This window comes from Nyctereutes procyonoides, unplaced genomic scaffold (genome assembly GCF_905146905.1).
Source record: "Nyctereutes procyonoides isolate TBG_1078 unplaced genomic scaffold, NYPRO_anot_genome, whole genome shotgun sequence".
NCBI lineage: Eukaryota > Metazoa > Chordata > Mammalia > Carnivora > Canidae > Nyctereutes > Nyctereutes procyonoides.
Window position 1 is genome coordinate 30071525 of NW_026575126.1, and position 23673 is coordinate 30095197.

Below are 23673 nucleotides of genomic sequence, written 5' to 3' on the forward strand. Positions count from 1 at the left end.
ACTGATAGGAAAATTTTAAAAGTAAGCCAATTTATTGGAAATATGTACATGTGATATAGGACTTGCAGAATACACAATAAGCTATTATATCTCAATAAAAAACAATTAACTTAAAAAATGACAAAAGACTTGACCAGATGTCACAAAAGAAGATGTATGAATAGACAATAAGTACATGATAGATGATCAACATCAAAGCCATCAGGTAAATGCAAATTTTATATATTTATTTATTTTTTTAATTCATGAGAGACACACACAGAGAGAGGCAGAGACACAGGCAGAGGGAGAAGAAGGCTCCCTGCCAGGAGCCCGATGCAGGACTTGATCCCAGGACTTCAGGATCATGACCTGAGCCACAGGCAGACACTCAACCACTGAGCCACCCAGGCATCCTGGTAAATACAAATTTTGAAAATATGAGCTATCACTGCATACCTACTAGAATGGCTGCATTAAAAAACCTAAAATACCAATGTATGGGACCCTCATACATTGCTGCTGAGAGTGTAATATGGTTCAACCACTTGATATTATCTTAGAAAGTTAAAATACACTTACTAATGACACAAGGATTTCACTCCTATTAACCTAAAATAAATAAAAACATGCATACACCATAAGACTTCTACATTAATGGTCATAGAAACTTTATTGATCATAATTACAATCTGAAAGGAAACTATCAAAAAGTGAATGGATAAACTTTGGTTTATCTATATAATAGAATACTACTGAGCAATAAGAATTGACAAGAAAAAACATAAAACAAAAGCCTATTGATACATACAAGATGAATGAATCTTAGATGAATCATGTAGGCCAAAGGAAGCCAAACATAAAAGAAACATACAGAATTATTCCACTTATATGATATTCTAGAATGGGCAAAACTAGTCTATAATGACAGAAAAATGGTATCCAGACTAAAAGTCAGGCATATTTCTGAAAAGGGCAAAAAAGGAGTTTCTAGAGTGATTGAAATGTTCTACACCTTGATTATTATGGTGATTATATATTTTATAAAAGTTTATTCAACTAAAATTGGATTTAGGTATATCTTGATATGGCTGATTAAGAATAAAAACCTGATCCTTTAGAATAGCAAAATAAACATAAGCAAAATATAGATATACAAATGGGAAAAATATTGCAACTCATATCAAAAGTACTAATCTTTTTTTAAAAGATTTTATATTTTTAAAGATTTTATTTATTCATGAGAGACAGAGAGAGAGAGAGGCAGAGACACAGGCAGAGGGAGAAGCAGGCTCCATGCAGGGAGCCTAATGTGGGACTTGATCCCAGGACTCCAGGATCATGCCCTGGGCTTAAGGCAGGGGCTAAACCACTGAGCCACCCAGGGATCCCCAAAAGTACTAATCTTTCTAATGTATAAAGTCTCACTAGAAGTTGTAAAAAAAAAAAAGTCTAACAAGGAAAACAAAAAATGGGCACAGAAAATTAAGGAATGATTCACAGAGAAAAAGAATAAAAGAAAGAAAAGAAAAGGAAAAAAAGAAAAAAAAAGTGTGTGGTTGTTTGGCAGTGGGGTGGAATTAGACTTGGCTTTTAAACATTTATAAATTATTCATCCTCACTGATAATTAGAAAATGTATGTTTAAAGTATCTGGAGATGACACTGTTCAATTTATCAAATTGTCAAAAATCCAAGTTAGAAAACATTTGTCTCAGAAGACTGTGGGTAGATAATCTCAGGCATTTTAGTGGGAGTGTAATTGGTATGTGGCTTTCGAGCATTCTGGAAATATCTATCAAAAATAAAAATGTAGATACCCTTTGAACCAGAAATTCTACTCAGAGGGGCTTTTTCTTAGAGATATATTCACATCCGTGCGAAATAATATGTGTAGGATTATTTATAAACATTAGTTATTATTATTACTACTATCACTAACAAAATTCTAACACAATACAGGAAATTAGAATTCATTAATAGAGCACTGGTTATCTAAGTTCTGGTACATCTATAAAATATTCAAAGAAAATCAGGAAACCCTCATGCTGAATTGGAAAGCTCTCTGAAATACAAATTGGCATGAATATAAGAAAGCATATCACAGTGTGTGCAGATCCCTGTCTTGGAAGGAAAGAAAATAGCAGGAGGTGAAATAATGTTTTCACAGTATAATTTGTTTATGCTTTTCGGTTTTTGAGCCACATATATGTTGAAGCATTTTAAAAATTAAGTATAGTAATTTAAAATAGTAAGCTAATTGTAAAAATCACTATTTGTAACTCTCTAAATTAATTACTTTTACAGGTGGACAAAGGCAGTTGTTCTTCATCTCTCATCTTATTTCGGTAAAATATTTACATAATGTGTTTGATGATTCTTAAAGATTTGCTCACTTCCCCCATTTAACTAGGCCATGGGTGCTACAAATCCAATTTACACATGTGTTTTGGTTTTTCATAGATTCCAAGGGTATTTTTAGCAGAGATCAGGTAATGTATATGGCCAATTTCACAAAAAAAAAAAATGTTGTAAGGATTAGTGTAATGAAAACAATTTGTCAGAAACGTATAATTTTATTTCATTTTTGAATAATTGAAAAAAAGCAAACAAAAAAATATTGTGTACAGTATCATCTAAGACCACCCCCCCCAAAAAAAACATTAGGCAAATGTTATTTCATCATGTATAAAGACATTTCTGCCCATATTGTTGCTATTCTTTTTCCCTGTTGACAGATGGTCTTATTATTCTGAAATATTGTGGAAACAACAAGCTAAGACATCAGCAATCAACTGAGAATACAAACAGGTTTCTTCTCATTGGTCTCAATCTGCACTTGAAAGCCAGTGTGGTTTGTTCCCCTCCAGTCCTGCATTTTAATATTTGGGGTTTTAAATTCATCTCATGTGGTATATACTGGACAGGCCATTTGTAACAATAAAAGATTAGGGGGGAATTGTCAACAAGCAGGACTATATTTATATTTGAGCAATCTTTTTGAAAAAATTCAGTATTTCTTTAAAAACACTAACCAATTTAATGTTCGTCGGTCATCTTTGCTAAAGACTAATGTTTGTTTTGCACAAGAAGTCATTAAAACTTACAAATTAATTGCCCATAACCTAAATTCATATAATGTCCCAGCTGGCATGATAAACAGAATTTTTAGATTTTTTTTTAACCTCTATAGTAGTAAGACTTACTAACCAAGTGTTATTGATTTAGAACAGGTCAGTGTTGCCAACTACAGCATGCTATCTATCACAGTGGGAAGGAATGATCTACAACCCAGCAGTCCCCAGCAATCAATGCAGAAGCTTATAAATTTACATCATTGGCTTCTAAAACACAATTAATTCGTGCATGTTTTCCTAGCAGCAATTAGCAGCAGGCAGGAGTTTTAATGAAATAAAGTTGTGATTCCCACAGGGACTATTTATAATGAACATTACAAAACAAGAGCTTCAAACTGTTTACATTAAGAATTGATTAATAACAAAGCCATTAAGCTACATATTAGGTTACATATTGTGCCAATTTAAGGGATACTGCTAATTAAGTAACCATAATCATTTGCATGTGGCATTTCTAATTAACTTTATATCTCTTTAAGTTTTTCCTTCAGGACCAACAGCATTCGAGTGGCATTAGCAAAAGGAACATTTAGGCCATTTCTTGGAATATTGTTTTCCAATAAAGTAGATTTCTATGAAAACACTTGGTTTAATCAGAGTAAGTGGCTTTTCATGAGAATTATTTTGGGTTGCACCAAGTTTACTCTTGAGGGAATGAATTAACATTAGGTTAGGGTTAAGTAGGATTTCAAAATGTTTCTATATAAATTAAGTTTGGAAAGTAGTTTTAAAACTTCTGTAAAAGTTAAACACTAGAGCTGTAACGCCTAAAAGGATTATATTGATCTGTTTTTTATGTGTGTTATTTATAGAATGCTCTATATGCATCTGGGAGGATTCCTAAAGATTGTTGATCCTGGTAGTAAGGGAGGGCTTGAAAGACTTTTTTTCAGTATCTGTGTCATAGGAAATGATATTTCCGCACTAGTCCCACCATCGCAAATAAATTTTGCGACCTATCTCTATTCAAACTAATTTCAATCTATTTTTTTTTATCACCAAACAGTAGCTTCTATAACTAGCTTATTTTTTTTCTTTTCTCTATTAAATATTTATTTAAATCCTAGTTAAAGTGTACAATATAGCAATCTCACACTTACATACAAAAGCCAGTGTTCATCACAAGGGCACTCCTTAATCCTCATCACCTATTTCACCCAAACCCCACCCACCTCCCCTCTGGTAACCATCCATGTTTTGGTGTGTTGTTCTCTATAGTTAAGAGAGCATGTTTTGGGGCACCTGGGTGGCTCAGTCGGTTAATGCCCAACTCTTGAGTTCAGCTCAGATGTGAGATCGAGCCTGCATCCAGCTGGCTCCTTGCTCAGTAGGGGGGTCTTGAACATCTTACTCCCCTTCTCCATCTGCCCCTTTCCTCCTCTTAGTCTCTCTCAAATAAGTCTTTTTTTTTTTTTTAAGTATATTTCTTGGTTCGCCTCTTTCTCTCTCTCTCTCTCTTTTTTTTTCCCTATGGTCATTTGTTTTGTCTTTTAAATTCCACATATGGGTGAAGTCATATGCTATTTGTCTTTCTCTACTGACTTACTTTGTATGAGTAGCTTATTTTTTAACGGCCCCAAAATTTCATATTACTAGTTCTTAAATGTATCAATCATAGAGCATTTTACACTGAGTAACACATTCTAGCCTTCTTTTTACCGTAAACTATAAGGGTAGATTTGATTGTTAACATTATCAATTCCCAGATAAAATGAATTTTCTTGTTCTTGACCAAGCCTTCTTCTTATCATGCTGCACATTTGCATGGAAATGCCTGGACTTTTACTAACAATCCACTGACGGTTCAATTATAATAACTGCAAGACACTGAATGCTTGCTATGTTCACAGTTCTGTGCCAAGACTTAACACAGAAATATTTTGACTAATGCTTAATCTTGTAAAATAGATTTTACCATCATCATGAGAAAACGGAGAGTGAAATGCTAAGTAATTTTCCTAACTCAAAGAACTAGCAAATGGCAAAGCCAGAATGCAAGCCCAGATGTGCCTAACTCCAAAGAAGTAACAGCTACATCAAACTCCATCTCCAGTTAACCCTATTGCTTCAACTCTTGAAGGACCTGCAGCTATCATCTTCCTATTTATTGACAATAGTGAAGATTCTTTTGAGTATCTAACAAACCATATCTTTTTTATTTGCCACTCATTTTGAACCTTGCATGGGTTCTGTTTCTGTCAAAAGAACATAATAGAAGCAATGCTGTACCAGTTTCAGGGACCACTTCCTCTCTTTTGGAATTTCTCTTTGGGAGTTCTAGACTGACATATAACAATTCTGAGTACCTTGAGACCGCTCTGCTGGCTAGGTCTCAAGTAAGCCTACTGTTCAACAGTTCCAACTGAGCCCAGGCTTTCAGCTATTACCATCAAAGTTTCCAACAGTGATTGAAGCTGTTTCAGACCCTCCAGACAAGTCTATCTAAATGTTTGATTCACCAAATGACCTCCGTGCAAACCAGGGAGTAGAAAAAAACACCGAGCTACACTCTGTCCAAATTTCTGACCTACACAATTGTGAGGTATCATAAACTATACCTGATTTGGTTGGGAAGATCTGAGCTGGATGCTATAATGATATGACACCTTTGGGGGCATCAGTTGGGGTGAATTTATTTTGCATGGAGGAGAGTTGTTTATTGAAAGGATCCACTAATAAAGGTTCTTATTAAGAACTCTTATCTCTCCCTGTCATTCAAAAAGTAATGATTGGTGATGTTATAATATTCCCATAGAATAAAAGGGTTAAAAATACCAGTAGGAAACTTATCTTTTTGTTTTGTTTGTTTATGAGTTTTTTGGCTTGTTTTTGTGTGTTGTTAACACATTCAAACTCTTGGAAAGGGCTCAGACATGTAGACTTCAATTACAAAATAGCTCTGAGAGCTCCTGAAGGAGAAGGTCAGGGTGAAAGAACACAGAGGAAGAAAAATAAAGCAAAGCATATTTTACTCTTTATTTAGTGGAATATTTCCCACATTTTATGATGTGTTTCTGCATCTCTCTACAATAATAAGGCGATTTGCATTAAATCATGCCAGTTATGCCAAAAATAAAGTCACGACACAAGTAGTAAGAAATAAGTATCTAAAAGTATAGCTTGCTATTCTTAATTTTGCATTATATTTGCCTGTGATTTTCAAGAAGAAAATTAATATCTATCATTTTATTTTAACTTTTTTTTAAAAGATTTTATTTATTTATTCAGGAGAGACACACACAGAGAGAGACAAAGACACAGGCAGAGGAAGAAGCAGGCTCCATGCAGGGATCCTGATGTGGGACTTGACCCCGGAAATCCGGGATCATGCCCTGAGCCAAAGGCAGATGCTCAACCACTGAGCCACTCAGGCATCCCTAATTTTAATTTCTATATAAAAAACATTCAATAATGTTTGTCATATTCATTTTAGCATAAGATTAATATCAGAATTTGGTTTTTAAGTGATATTTTCAAGACTGAAGTATTTGTTTCTTCATGTTGAAAGTATAGTAGAAAAAATTTTCATTAGCATATTGCTATCGCTTATGCAGATTTTTTTTTTTTACATTTTTAAGAAACATATAAAATTCAAGAAGCCAAGAAAAATCTGGGAAAAGTCACGAACATCAGAATTTCCACATGTACTCAATGTTTAAAATGTCAGTTGTAATGAACCAAAGTCTAAGTAATTAAGTACAAAAGGAGTAAATCATGGAACTGTTCATTATAGTATGCTATTCCCCACCCAAACCTTCTCATGTCTTTAGACTGCTTTAAATTTTTCTATGTATATGAAAATACACATATACATAAATTTCTAGTTTATGAAATTGTAGTTTCTGATTGCCCAGTTTCTGCTAAATATTCAGGTACATAATTATTACATTTAAGAACACTTCTGCAAAATAAATTAAAATGCAGAGGGTCTTTTAAATAGGCCTGGTATCAATCCCTGTGTATGTGGTGGGGAGGAGGTGGGTTCCCACTTGGACAAGCAATTCTCAGACACCAACTAGGCAGCCTAGGATTTAATTAATTCTGACACTACCTACCCAGAAAGAGCCTCGGATTCCACAGGTTAAATGTTTCATCCTACAAATCCCCCACTGTCCCCACCCCATCTTCAGATAGCACTCACAAGTCCAGTTGGTTACCTGCACTTCTGGCAAACTGGCTGTGCATCAGAGGTTCCCAAGACCCTCTCCTCCGGTTCCATTAATTTGCTAGAGCAGTTTACAGAACTAAGGGACATGTTTTACTTACTAGATTACTGGTTGATTATAAGAGGATATAACTCAGGGGCAGCCAGATCTTAGAGACATGGAGGGCAAGGCATGGGGAAAGGATGCAGAGCTCCCATTCCTCTCCAGCTCTCCAGGTGCACTGCTGTCTCCGAATTTCCATGTGTTCACCAACCTAGATGCTCCTGAAACCTTGTCCTTGTGGGTTTTTATGGAAGCTTCATTACATAGGCATGACTGATTAAGTTATTGACCATTGGTGGTTAAGTCAACCTCCAGCTTCTACCCCTACCTGGAGGTTAAGAGGGTCCTAAAAATTTCCAACCCTCTCATCACAGGATTGGTTCCAAGGGCAACTCATCCTTAGGTTACCTAAGGGCTTCCCAGAAGTCACCTCATTAACATAAAAAATGACCCTTTTATCTCTCCTATCACAGGAAATTCCAAGAGTTTTAGGAGCTCTGTGCCAGCAACAGTGGAAGACTGAATATAGTTCTTATTATAAATAAAAATATCACAACGTTTTATTATGATTATGCATGGTATTCTGGGTTATAAATCATATTTCCACCAAGTCAAAAGAAAGCAGCAAGAGACCTTTAGTAAAATGCCTATGCTTACAATAGTTTGGGAGGTGAGTAGATACAACAATTAATTTTAAACTTTCTCCCGACTTTATGATAAACCACGTTCCTGCACAAACTCCAGAATGGAGAGTTTACCTTAGGGAAAAACAAAACAAAACAAAACAAAACAAAACATAAAAAATATATAACTTTGTAGAAACTAGAAACTGCTGGAATTATGTATTGAAGGGAAGGAAAATATACCACTTTGACATATTGATTATTTTGAATTAAAGTTACTTAAGAAACAGCAAATGCAAGAAGGACACTCTGACCCCCACTATGTCCCTCCGAAAGCAGGAAATAAATCTTTCATGTGAAAGGTACCCTCCCTGTACCAGAAAGGTAGAAAGCATCCTCATCACCAGAGAGAGGAAATTTAAGGCCTAGAAGTTTGTATAAACAAAGCTTGTTACTTTCTCACTAATTTACTACCCCAAACCCACACTTCTTTATCTTGTTCATTCTTCACAAATTTATCGTTTCTTTGTCCAAAAGGTATAAAAGCTGCCTGCTTTGGTCTTTTTTTTTCAGGGGTTCCTATACATTTTTAGGGGTTCCTATACATAAGAAATTAAATTTGTTTTTCTCCTGTTAATCTGTTTTATGTCAATTTAATTAATAGACCAGCCAAATAACCTAGAAGGGAAGAAACAAAAAGTTTTCCTCCCTCACAGTGTATTACTAGACTCATGGCAAGCATCAGGACCGTATTGCACAACTGCATTTTCAGGAAATATTCAATTATAATTTACCAGAGGGGAAGCAGATGGAGAGAGGCCTACATTTCTATCATAGAAAAAGCATTTGGAAGGCCACCTTGTTACTGTTTTGTTTTGTGTAGCCATAATTGGAAGATTATATACTTTACAAAGACGTATTTCTTATATTTTAGGTGTGCCTTATTTACGTAGTAAGTATATTTCTTAAAATTTGCCTATGAAACAATCGAGAATTTTGTCACTTAAAACTTATTTTAGATATTCCAGAAGACATTACTATTTACATAAAACCTACTTTATAGGTTGGTAATGTCTATACAGTTACCTTATATATATATTGAATCTCCATCTCATAGTTTTATAGCTTATTTTTTAATGTGCCTTCAGCTCTTTAAGTTAAAACACAAAAGTTATACTGATGTTTTCTGTAACCTGGTTATAAACTTGTGAATACTAATTTGGACATCTTACAAGATGCACTGCCCATTATACCTCTGAACTATTTCAATCAGTCCTGTGTGCTGATGACCCCTAGATCTGATATCCAAATCCCATCTCCTCATAATATGCAAACCTCTATTTCTAGCTGGCTACTATCCATCTTCAAGGGGATATCTTGAAGCGATCTCACATTTAACACAAGCAATATTAAACCCATTTTATCATTTCACATACCTTTTCTTGATCTTCTCTTACACACTCTCTTTCATTTTTATCGACACTGGTTCAGTCTACTATATGGTAATTTTCTTTCCCATCTGAGTGATAGCAGTAGCTTTTTATCCAACTCTCCTGTCCATCCATTATTGCCATCAAAATTCTGTTCTTGTACCCCACATCCTTTAGCCACTTTAAACACATTCTCAATCCTAAGCAAGCTTCTGTGTCTTTAAGCAAAGGTTTTTGGAGTGACCAATCCCTCCTGCCTTCCAGGAAATATCATCATTTAAGATTCAACTCATTTTTCATATCAGTACAGCATTTCCTAAAAGGGGGCTAAATTAATCACCTACTCCCTGGTATTCTTAGTTAATTTAACATACATAATCTGTATAATACTTAGTGTCTGTTAGGTAGTAAGGACTCAAAAATGGTAGTTGTTTTTATGAATTTTATTAAAATGATCTTTGCATGTGTTTGTCTCTTAACCTCCTGAGGGCACAAATTTTATTCTGCTATTTATTTTATTACAACTCTAAGCATACACTTGGCATTTAGTGTGGCATTTAGCTGTGCATCTACATTCAGTAAATATTACCCTGACTAGGGCTGTAATTTAGAGTTAAAAGTGTTATTTATAATTATTGTCAATAAGAACATACTTTCTAATAGTGATTAGAAAATATTGGTTGATGTGTTTTAATAGTATTATTACTATTACAAACAGGAGAAATATAATTCTGAAAGCTTTAAGTAATGAGTAAACATATGGATATATATATATTATATATATATGGAGTTATATTAATATAATATAATATAATATAATATAATATAATATAATATAAATATTTTAAAGTACGAGAGTTCACACACAAAGTGATGGAATAGTTTCCCATCTCTGAGTTAAATACAATGAATTATCTTTCAACAATTAGTCATTTTTTCTCCCAGGTATGTCTGCAAAAATTATATTACTTTTGGAATCTCAACAAATTTGCTTTCAACAAAATATGCTTATAGCTTCTCCAGAACTATTAGAACAAAACATATTTAAATGGTTGTTACAGCATTGCCCTCGGTTACACCTTTTATCTAGGATATCTGATTTTATTCTGTAGGCCTGTGGCTGAACTGTAAATTATTTTTGTTCTCCTGTGAGAGGATCTCACCATTCCATCAACGATTCAGTTCTGTGTGCAGACTAAAAGGGAAATAGGATATAATGAAATACCCTTAAGGAAAAATTATAGGTGTACAGTAGGTCCGTAGTTGTTCAATATTCTATAGATACAGCACTCTGAAAGACATTATCCCAGTTGTTTAGGTGTGAATAGCATTCCATGGGTGAGGGAATACACATGAAAATGAGAAATGTTCTCATTAATGGTATCATCATTAAATCTTAAAGTGGTTACAACACACAGCAGTATATGACTAGATGTTGACGTGTTGGGCAGAACTACTTATTATGAAATACAGAGAATCAGAATGTAAAGGTTCCTAGAAATAGTTTTAATTCCATTATTTCAGTTCATTCACTCTGTAATGAATTTAGGTCAACTGGAGATACTTATGTTACTGAAGAGTGGGGGAGAAGTGTTAGGATATCTTCTTTGTGTTCCGTGAGGATGGCATACCTCTCATTGAGGACACATTAATTCACCATTTACGAAATTACAATCAGTCACCATAATCATCATTTTCATCATTAGAACACATATATTCCATATTGCTCTTCTGGGCACTGTACAAATTAGGTTAAAAGTCAACTTAGAAGTTGTTTGCAAGTGTGTATTTTATATCATCTGTTGGTTGATTGCTCTCCAATGGCTGGCTATTTTTTTTATCTATATATCTACCTCTCTATATTCGTATTTTTTATTTGAGCTATCTATGCCCAAGTATTTCAAGATAACAAGAGTTATATTAATCTAAAGAGATTCACACATAAATATTTTAATTGAGGGTAGCCCGGGTGGCTCAGCGGTTTAGTACTGCCTTCAGCCCAGGCCATGATCCTGGAGACCCAGGATTGAGTCCTACATCGGGCTCCCTGCATGGAGCCTGCTTCTCCCTCTCCCAGTGTCTCTGCCTCTCCCTCTTTGTGTATGTGCCTTTCATGAAAATGCATAAATAAAATCTTAAAATTTCTTTTTTAATCAAGTGCTCTGAAGAAAATAGGATTAAATTATTACTGTATTAGTAATAAGATTTGCAAGCTCACTCACTTTTATGATTTTCTGTGTTCAGGTTACATTATGCACTACTAAGGAGGTGAGAGCAGCGCGGAACAATAAAGCAGCTACTAGTCACACGAGGCTATTGAGCACCTGAAATTGGCTAGTATGATTTATAGCATGCTATAAGTGTGAAATGTACACTGGATTTTATAGACTTTGTATGAAAAATAAAAAAATAACACATGGCATGAATCTTTTTTTATATTAATTACATATTGAAAATATTAATTTTGTCTAAATAGTTAAAATAGATAATTACTAAAGGTAATTTTATTTCTTCTTACTTGTTTGGACTGCTAGAAAATTTAGAAGTCTGTCTGTAGTTCACATTACATTTATATCCATCAGCACTGGGTTAGAATGTTTGAAATTCATGTAGCTAGGGTCAGGTAAGTTTCAAAGAGAAATGGAGGAGATTTAGTAAAAGATATATTAAATTAATTCTGTTATCTTCTAAATGACATCCACTGTGTGAAAACTACCTTAAGATTAGACTTACGGGAGCTGTTCTGATACTGTTATTTGTGATAAAATAAAAGTGACGGCCACAGTTCCCCTGTGTACTGGAAAACTGTGACCATCACTTCTGGAGTTCAGATAAAGATACATTTCCAGGCTATGGGATTCTCTCTTGTGCTGAAATACTGCCTATGTTTACTTGAGTCCAAAACTTATTTGAAGAACTGGGCTTCTAAGATAAATAAGCACTCTTTATGGCCAAATGATCTTGATAAATTGATTCTAGAATTCATTAATATTCTATCTTTAAAGGATGCCAGGAAATAAGATATCGATGAGGAACAGATGAATAGCAAGCTCTGTTATCTTTACTTTTCACACATTCCTTATTTCCAGCCTATTTTCCCATATCTGTTTATATATGTGGTTGTAATGAGAATTTATGACATAAGAAGTTTTCTGTTTCTAATTTTCAAACCATATATATACACCATATATTTTCACATCGAGACTTAAGACATATATTACGTACTGCATTCTTTGTTACTTGTGGCAGAATGACATCAGTCATGTTAATTCACTGTGATGATTCTAGATGGCATATTTTTATATGCCATCTTTGTCATACTTTGGTTTCTCATTTAAAAATAAAAAAATAAATGATAAGATGAAATTCTACATAATACAGAATTCTAAAAATACTTGTTAAAGCATTTATTGTACTTTATCTGACTGAATGCAATACCATATCCAATCTGCATCATGTGTCTAATTACTTATTAAGGACTGTAAGCTGGGAAAATGTTCATTACTATTAAATTATCAAGGATGTGATGGTTACTGACAGAATGACTATCTACAAGTTATGAATTATGAGTTTTAAAAAACAATTATTTGGCCTAAATAGAACTTACCAAGTTAACGAGTTTTAACTATTGGAGTACAACATGCTGTTTGTCTCAACCAAGTAGATGCAAAAAGGAATAGCACAAGACACTTCAAGGGAAAGAAATTGTAGTGATCTTCCCCACCTAGGGCAGATCTTGGATGAAAATGCAAAGTAAATATATTTTATTTAGACCTTTTTGACTGACCCCTTTTACTTACTTATTTAAAGATTTTATTTGGGATCCCTGGGTGGCGCGGTGGTTTGGCACCTGCCTTTGGCCGGGGGCGCGATCCTGGGGACCCGGGATCAAATCCCACCTCGAGCTCCTGGTGAATGGAGCCTGCTTCTCCCTCTGCCTGTGTCTCTGCCTCTCTCTCTCTCTCTGTGACTATCATAAATAAATTTAAAAAATTAAAAAAAAAAGATTTTATTTATTCATGAGAGACACACAGAGAGAGAGAGAGAGAAGCAGGCTCCATGCAGGGAGCCTGATGTGGGACTCGATCCCAGGTCTCCAGGATCAGGCCCTGAGCTGAAGGCGGTGCTAAACTGCTGAGCCACCCAGGCTGCCCTTGATGGGCCCCTTATAGCAAATCTCCGGCTAAGGGAGGGATTCCCAGCTCTGGCTGCATATTACAACCTACCAGGAAAGACTTCAACACATAAGGCTGTTCGGCCCAACTGAAATGGATTCAATCAATATCTGGTCCAGAAGAAGGGCACACCTCCGTATGGTTAAAAGTTCCCCAGGGGAAAAAAAAAAAAGCTCTCCAGGTGGTTCTAGTGTGGACCAATTACAGAACCCCTAATTGAATACAACCAGAAACCCCATATTCCCTGTTTACCAATATTCTGTTACTGAAGCCTGAAGCCTCTACATTTCAAATGAAGCTAATACCCTGCACCTTGCCCTGCTAATTTCTCACTGCTAAAAGTCACTACTAATTTGTTTCATATTTTCAAAGCCTCATTAGGTTACTGGCCTGCTAATTTCATATCCCAAATCATAATAAACCACTAATAGATGAAAATGATTTAATGTGTGCTACCTTTCTAATTAATGAATTTGCTTTTTAACCTAGTATTTAGCATATCCTAAGGCGTGAATGGATAGATAAAATATGAATTTTAGGCATTCTCACCTCTATAGAAATACTTTAACTCTGGTGGGACATTCAACTTTCCTTAAGTACTTCTACATGATTTTTTTTAAAGATTTTATTTATTAATTCATGAGAGACACAGACAGAGAAGCAGAAATATAGGCAGGGGGAGAAGCAGGCCCACTGCTGGGAACCTGATGCAGGACTTGATCCCAGGATCCCAGGATCATGACCCAAGCCAAATGCAAACACTAAACCACTGAGCCACTCAGGTGCCCATCTACATGATTTAAATGGGAGCTCGCTATCCTGCTCCCATTATTAAGGAAGGAGATTGCAGGATGAATATGAAATGAAAATATTTAAGGAAAATATCATGAAAGGTAAGGAAGTTGAGGATTCAAGTAATATAATATGGAAATCTATGCTTTTTTAAGGATTTTCTCATAGTTATTCTATTACTAAAGTGGAATTGTTAGGAAGAGTGGGTATTTTAAAGAGAATCAGTGATGGCTGATATAATGACAGAAGTTTTTGCTCACTGCTAAGGATGACTGAAAAAGGAAGTATGGATATAATTAATTAATTATGATGTTTCCATCAGTGCTAAGGAAGGAGATTGGCCATTTATTGCAATCATTGCAGTTACATGAGACTAAAGTTAATATGAACCAAGTTTAGAGACACCTATCACTAAAAATTTTTTCAGAGGTGAAATGGTGATGTGATTAAGAAACTGGGAAACAGTTATAGTCTCTGGTTTCAAATACAAGGGTCAATCATTTATTATTGTTGCTGCCGCTGCTGCTGTTGTTATTGTTATTTTTTAGAGAGGGAAGGAGGAAGCCCAGAGCGGGGGGAGAGTGAGAATCTTAAGCAGATCCCCTGCTGAGTGTGGAGCCTGACAAGAGGCTCAGTCTCACTGCCCTGAGATCATGACCTGAGCCAAAATCAAGGTCAGTGATGCAACCAACTGAGCCACCAGGTGTCCCCAATCATTTTTTATTGTTTGACCTTGAACAAGTGCCTCACGTTGTTTGGCTGTAAAATGGGGATTGTGTTTATCTTTACCTCATCAGTTTGTATTTAGGAGAGATGAGTTTAAATGGGTTAGTAGTGTAAGTAAAATCCTTAAAAAGCACATGGACACAGTAATATATATAAACTATTATTATTACTAAAAATGTGCAAAACTACATATGTTTCTAGTTTATATACAATTATATCTATACATGCTGTCATAGTTCCAATTACCAATCTCTTACTCCCAAGAATTTACAATTCAGAATGTCTCGGGCCCTTTTTTTATCCTGGCCTGTAATAAGACATTGCAGTATTTCATAAACTAGGTTGAATCACTGCACTTTGTCTCATTGTATTTATCTGATATTTTCTATTGATTTGTATCACAATGTCTCTGTCTCTCTGGATGACCTACCTGTCAACCTTTGAAAGTCTTGTTACTATAACTTATTCAATGTCTAATCCATGAAGTTAAGTATTTATTGCTGGTATTTTTATATCTACTTTATATTAACCCTTTAAAATACCCATTTGGGTAAGTATATTCCCCTGTTGGAGATGAGGAAACTTGGCCTTAAATGTTACATAATTAACTCCAAATCATTCAGCTCATTAAATATCTGAGTAAGAATTCAAACTCAGACATAGATGTTTATACTCTCATAAACCAAAGTTTATGCCCTGTTGCCCCTGATTTCTTCTTGGTGCTCTAATTTCTTTTTTCTTTAAGATGTTATTTATTTATTTATTTATTTATTTATTTATTTATTTATTCATTCATTCATTCATTCATTTAAAGTGAGATCAATGGGGAGGGGCAGAGGGAGAGAGAGAGAATCTCAAGCAGACTCCCCACTGAGCATGAATCTCCACCTGGGGCCCTATCTCAAGACCCTGAGACCCTGACCTGAGGCAAAAATCAAGAGTCAGCTGCTTAACTGACTGAGCCACCCAAGTATCTCTTGGTGCTCTAATTTCTAGCCACATATTTTAGTTTATTTTCTTTCTTAAACAGATTATTAGCCTTCACCTTTAACTTCAAGGATGAATTGGTGTACAAGTTTTATTTAGACAAATACACAGATTGGCTTATAATAATATTTTATTTCATTTAGAAATGTTATTCTCTTATTATTGGTCTGTACCATGATGTAGATCATGAAGCTATAGCTATTTAGTGAACAAGAATTGTTCATAGAGAACTGGTAAGGGTTTCTGAGAAAACCACTTTGGTTAAGAGATGTTTAGAGCAAGAAAAAACTTCCTGTTCTATTGAGATACATGAATGTGTGAAGGCTTATTTTCAAACTATTATTATCATTTTCTATCTGCTTTAAAGGTGACATATTATACTGGTTCAGGCCAAAATTCTGAGACCAGCCTTCCCGGCTAGGTTAATCTTAGAGATGTCACCGATGATGTGATCGTCAAGTGTGAATATCCAGCTACCAATCTCAAGTGAGGATTCCTACCTCATGGAGAACAGCCATCCACCAGAAGTAGGAGCTTGCACACTGGCTCACTGCATCTTCTATTTGTTCGGAGTCCCAGAGGAGGACTCAACACACAAAGCATTGGTTGAGATATTTTACTCACAGAAAGCAGAAGAGACACAACAGAATGAGACTGGTATTTGCTGGTGTGTGCTGATCTACCACAGCTGGTAGGTCTCTCCCAATGCACGCACCCTTCTCATGCTGTAGGGGAAGATTCCATTCCCTTCCATCTGGGGCACTGGCCAGGTGACATATAATACTCTTAAGTTATACAAGGAAGCTCACTGAGTATCCAGAACAGAATGTTTTCTCTTAATAAGAATAAGCATATGGGCCAATGATATAGTTCAGGACATGGCTTCCATATTGGGGAATATTCCAGGGCCAGGGCACTGATGGGACAAGCCCAGTGAAGGGCAACAGGTCATGCAATAGCTGCTTCCCCAGCAGTGATTCTAGTCAAATTACATAAACTCCATATCACAAATTGGGGGTCATGATAATTTCACCCTCATAAAGTATTGGGAGGATTAGATAAGTTAATATATGAAAAATGCCAAGAACAGGGCCTGGTATATACTAAGCATTCCATTAAGTATTAACAATACTTGTCCAGCTGTGACAATTTTAGAATATGACTATTGTTTGGTGCCTCTCTGTGGGTGCCGTGCTTAAACTCCATTCCCTTTGTTATCTTGGTGGGCTTGTGACTGCTTCAGTCAATAGAGTATTTCTGAAGTGACACTATGTCATGTCCTAAATGAAGTCATTAAGTGACCATTCAGCCTCTGCTTTTTTTAGGGGAACATTCACTCTTGGAACTTCATGAAAAAAGTCTTTCTAGATTGAGATTTTCATGCCAGAGAAGTCTCACAGAAAGACCATGTAAAGATGCCTGGATACTACATAGAGCAAGAGAATGATGCTCAATGCCTTCCCGCCCCACCATCCCGGCATGGTCAAGTCTTCCCAGCAGAAGCCCCTGACATGAACCAAAGATTATCTACTCTCCCCTGCCATCTCTAAATTCCTGACTCACAGAATTTGCAACCATAATAAAATTATTGTTTTATACCACTGAATTTTAGATGGTTTGTTACATAGCAAACGGCAACCAGAATATCAGCCTCTTTATTTTTGTAGCATATATTAGAATCACAGTTTTTGCCTTATAATTGGGAATATTATTTTGCCTTATTACCTTTATAACTACTGTCTTTCCAATGGTTCCCTTCTAACTCAAACCAATTGAATCCAACTCAATTCAAACCAATAACCTGAGTTCTTGGTTTTTGCTCTCTGATTACCAAACACTTTAATTCAAAAAAAAAATTACAAAACTACTACAATTTGACAGTTGCCAATTTTTCCACAACTCCATCAGTGCTACTTACATTCTTTCCTACATGAGGCAAGTCAGTCATTTCTCCTTATGTATTTTTCTCCATCTTGCTTTTCTTCTGAATAAATTGATCTGTCAACGTCCTATTACCCTACACTTTCTGATCTTAGATGATCTTGGCTCCTCTTTCACGGAAAAATCATGGTAGGAACCCTGTCTTTTTCTCTGCTGTCTTCTGAAAAGTGATTGTCATCTCTAGCTAATTGATCTTCTATTTTCCATCCTCCACTTTTCTTTCTTTATTCTCTCTTCATCCTAACTTAGTGAAAAGGTAGTAGTCTTCCTCCCATCTAAGGCTAATCCCAATGCCTTAAATTTATATGATACCTCTTCTTGTTGCCTTGGAGCACTTGTTCCAGTAATGATCTATTCTCTCACCAATATTTTCAAATTTTATCTAAAAGATAAATCTTATCTAATCTATCTAATAGATAAGATCATCTAAATCTTTTTTTGTGTACTGATATAGTCATGTTTAAATGTCTCCTATTCAGGCAAAAGAAATCATTCTATGCTGATTTTGATGAGTTAATCTTTTAACTTGTCTTTTGTATTCTTTTGCATTTCTTGATTTTTTCTAGTGCATACATGCTATACGTAACAGAAAATATAATAGGGTTAATTTGAATTAACCACTTCTCTAAGTTCTAGGCATGGGTATACAATGAAAAAAAAACACAGAAATTTTATTCTCCATTACTTCAACCTTTTTGGACAATATATGAATGCAGACAGCATATTAGATGTCTCAGAACAGCATCATTTGTAAATTTAGTAACCAAATCTCATTACACGCGACTTCTGGGTTTAGCTCAGATATATAGAGAGCCAGAATGTCATTGTCACCCTTATGACAAGAGAAAAAAAGTTGAACATACTGCAAATTAGATTTTTCTTGAACTCTAGAGAGAACTGGAATGGCAAGGAAAAAAGTTCATCCAAAATCTGGAGAAAAAGCAGCACAAGCAGGGAGAAACAGGACATAGCCCTTTGTTTACTTGGGTTAGATGCCACCAAATGCCATATAAGTCAGTGAAAATATTAAGCTAGACATTTTTAATTAATTGCAAAAGGCTATGTAGGCTTAATGTTAGACTATAAAGCCCCTGAGGGCCACAGACATAAGATAGTCAAGTCCCTTTTGCAGAGCATTTTCTCTTGGAGCCCCACGAGGTTCTCAGGGAATATCAGGGAGAAATCTGAATAATGCAAAAAACAAAACAAAATAAAAACAGAAGAACTTCCTTCATGGTTCTTCCTGGGGTTGAAGAATGATAACCACTGCCAGAACTCCTTCCAGACTCCTCTTTCTCTCTCTCTCTCTTATGAAATAAAATATTTTTTGTTTTTGTTTTTTTTGCAGATTTTTCGGGTAGAAAACAACTAAATTTGTGGATCAGGTGCAGAGGTGGAAATTCATTGCAACCCAAGGTGGAAATGGGTGGCTGCCACCCTTCCCCATCCCAGATGCATCCCCCATCTCATCTAGGGAGCAAAATCCTTAATCTGTAGGAGTTAGGGCCTCAAAATAATAAACTAACAGCACTAGTGGAAAAGTACTGAAGTTAAGGATGAAAACAAAGAATTTTTTAAAAAGTTTCTACTTGGAGAAGGAGCTAGGGAATGCACTAGCTCTAGTTTTGTATCTGGAGAAGAGACAGTATACTTACAAAGGGCACATGGCTGAGGTCAAGGCTCATAGTGTCTGCTTAAGACTGAGGCTGGTCAGAGCATCAAACACCCCACCCAAGACCCTAACAACAAGCTAACATGCAACTAGTAAAACTAATAGTGGAGGACATCTGGGAGAACTCCAAGACACAGGCTTTCTCTAGGAAGAAGTGCAAAGGACAATTCACAACTAAGTAGAGAGACAAACAAAAGGTATTACTAGAGGAATTTGTAGCCTTGCACTGAAGATAACCCAAACCCAGCCCTATATCACAGCCAAGTGACGCTCGTCCCAGGAATGCAAGGCTTGTTCGATATTGAAAAAAAATGTATTTTATCATATTAATAGACTTACTAAATAAGAAAAAAAATTATCAACAAATGAAGAATAAAATCATTTGGCAAAATCATACATCTGTCCCTGATAAAAAAAACATTGCACAAACTAGAAGCAGGATACTTTCTTAATCCAGGAAAGAATATCCACAAATCCTACAGCTAACATTATGTTAGATAAGAGTCTACTTTCTGTCTAAGAACAGGAATAAGACTGGGATGCTTGGGTGGCTCAGCAGTTGAGCGTCTGCCTTTGGCTCAGGGCGTGATCCTTCCTGGGATCCAGGATCGAGTTCCACATCGGGCTCCCTGCATGGAGCCTGCTTCTCCCTCTGCCTGTGTCTCTGCCTCTCTCTATGCCTCTCATGAATAAATAAACGAAAGCTTAAAAAAAAAAAAAAGATCAGGAATAAGGCAAGGATGCCTCCTTTCCCTCCTCATATTCTACATTATGTTGATGTGCTAGTAAGAAATATTTGCAATAAGGCAAAAAGAAAAAGGAAAATAAAGGGCATATAGATTAGACAAAGAGAAGTAAAACAAAAGACATGATTGTCTATACAGATAGTCACAAAGATTATCTTAAAAAGGGCTCCTAGAGCTTTAAATACGTGTAATTCATTTTGTCAATGATTTCTTTGTCAATAATGCTTTTAAAAGCTTTTAAAAATTGCAAGCTAACAAAACCATGTTAATTTGCTCTATGGAGTCAACAATGACTCCCTAAATATTAAAATATACCTCCTAAAGTCTCAGCCAGTTCCTACCACAGTCCCATGGTCTCCTGCCTCTCTTTTCAACATGACAGATTGCGCAGTATCCTTCATTAGTCAAGGACTATCTGGCAGGTGGAGTGGCGGTGGCCACCTCCAGGACCTTTGTAGTGCCCATCAAGCAGGTCAAGCCACTGCTGCAAGTGCAGCCTGCCAGCAGGCAAATCACCATAGGGAAGCAGTATGAGGGCCTTATAGACTGTGTGGTTCAGATTCCCCAAGGACCAGGGAGTTCTGTCCTTCTGGTGCAGTAACTTGGCCAATGTCATCAGATACTTCCTCACTCAGTCTTTCAATTTTGCATTCAAAGGTCTTCCTGGGTTGTGTGGACAGGAGAACCTAGTTTGGGCACTATTTTACAGGGAATTTAGCATCAGGCGGTGCCACTGGGGGCAGAGCCTTGTGTTTTATGTATCCTCTTGATTTTGCCCATACCCATCTAGCAGCTGATGTCAGCAAAGCTGAAACTGAAAGGAAATTCAGCTTGGTGACCACCTGGTTAAGATCTACAGATCCAATAGGATTAAGGGCCTGAACTGGCTTTAATGTGTCTGTGCAGGGTATTATCATCTACCCAGCTGCCTACCTTGGTATCTATGATACTGCAAAGGGCATGTTTCCAGATCCCAAGAGTACTCACATCTTCATCAGCTGAACGATGGCACAATCCACCACAGTGATTGCTGGGCTGACTTCCCGGGGTGGTATGATGATGCAGGTAGAGGGCAAAGGACTGACATCATGTACGCAGGCAGGCTTGACTGCTGGAAGAAGATTGCTCGTGATGAAGGAGCCAAAGTTTTTTCAAGTGTGCATGGTGCAATGTTTTCAGAGGCATGGGTGGTGCTTTTGCACCTGTCTTGTGATGAAATCTAGAAGTTCAGGCAAGTTATTTCCTAGTTTTCCCCCTCTTGAACAGGCATGTTGTATTATACAATATACCTAAACACTCTTGACAGACTATTGGCTGTCTATTTATCGGTGGTAACTGTTTACTGGTTCCAAATGGGAAGCCATAATATCCATCTGATTGGTTTTCTCTTAAAGCCATTTCCATGATGAAGAGACACAATTACATTTTTTATTTCAGTCACTCCTGTTTGAAGAAATAAAAATTATATGAAATAATACTGCCTTTTAGAAACAATTACTTTTACTTTTTTCGTAATGAATATTGATCCATTTTTTTCCAAACAAGGAATAGATTCCAAAATTCTTTGTAACTAATTCATTATAATTGCATGATTAGGCTCTAGGAGTATACTTATCTTCTTATTTTCTTTTGAGTGGACCTGGTATTGAACTAAAGATAGTATCACTCCATGAAGATCAACATTTAAAATGAAGACTTCTCAACATTACTATTATTTTTACATAATTTTATTTCAATATAATCTTTTGTTTTAAAGAATGCCCCTAATTTTTCTTATGAACTTTCTCAGAATATTATTGATTTCAGTAATTTCATATCCATTCGTAAACAGATTTGACTTTGGATTTACTTTATGATTACATTACTTTCATACCACCTGTTATAATTATTTCGCTGTGATTTAGCCCCTTTTCTATTAAGCAGTGGGAGTAACTTTGTGCTCTAACCCTTAGCAAATCCTTCCACCATAATTCTCTAGGGATAAGCGGTAGTTAAGAAATCAGCTTTATGTTTGAATATCCAAATTAATTAAATGGACATCAATAGGCTTGCCTTAGAGTATGTGCCCCTCAAAGACATTGTCCATTTACCGAACCCCTAATATTAGTTTTTAAAGGTCTGTACTTCTTTAGAGAACTTGTGAGTAATGTTTACACCTTCTTAAAACTATTTAAGTGCTACCCTGAATGTTTTCATTCACTGAATGTTACACCTTCAAATGTTTTCACTCAATAGATACCCTAGGGCACTCTGAAATTTCTAGTGGGACATGGAAACATTTAATTTTTTTTAAAAAAGTAGCTGAACATATGGGAAAACATCAGTATATTACAAGCAAAAATAAATTGAAAGATGTATCCCTTCCTAATTGTATTGAAAGAATTCAAATGTTTTCCATGGACTGTCTAAACTTAATTCTGTAGAGCAATTGATTACCTATTGTTGGTGGCATGAACCACTTCCTTTTGGGTCACTGAAATTATTAGAAAACAGTTTCCTGGAGTCGTGGGGCTCACTTTCACTCTTTTAATATAACCTACTTAGAGGATGGAGTACAATTTCTAAGGTATATACAATAATTTTATAGACTCCATGCAACCTAATTTGAAACAAACTTTTGGGTTTAGACGAATAAAATTGTTTATTGTGTCTACCAAATCTTTACCTTATTTTATGAGCTGTAGATACAGCCTCTTCATATTCCTATTCTTCCTCAGTACCTAAGATGTTACTGTCTTTCACAGTAAGTGAACCCTGAGTTAACGTGGTATGTAAGTCATATAAACTTAAAAAAGATCCCAAATTGACAGGTCTTTCCTCTCACAATTAGAGAACTTTACCACTTTGTTTTTGAAGTACATTTTTTGTCACCCAAGACTAGTGATTCAAAATAGCTGCTTCTCTCATCAGGGAAATTATAAGTAATTATGAAACCATATTCTCAGCCCATAATAATGGGATAGTAAACACATTTTACTGAAAGAAATGCAATAGGCTTATTTCTCTAGATCTTCTAAATTTTAAACTTCGGATAAGTCAGGTCACTAAAGATTTAGAATCTAGATGTTCTTTTCTTTGTTAAATTAGTTTTATATAACTATACAAATATCTATTTAGCCTACACTGAGGAACTATGACAAATATGTTGTAGCTACTTTGTGTTTTGGCAAACCGATTATATAAATCAATACATATTCAATACATTCAATAATGTCTATGGGGCAGGCAATAATGCTAGTCACCATGTTCCATGTTGCC

General features: G+C 35.7%; 1 pseudogene; it reads left to right on the top strand.

Annotated features, from left to right (window-relative positions):
• Nucleotides 1-20790: 20790 nt before the first annotated feature.
• Nucleotides 20791-21628, top strand: LOC129519803 (ADP/ATP translocase 2-like; annotated as a pseudogene).
• Nucleotides 21629-23673: the final 2045 nt, after the last annotated feature.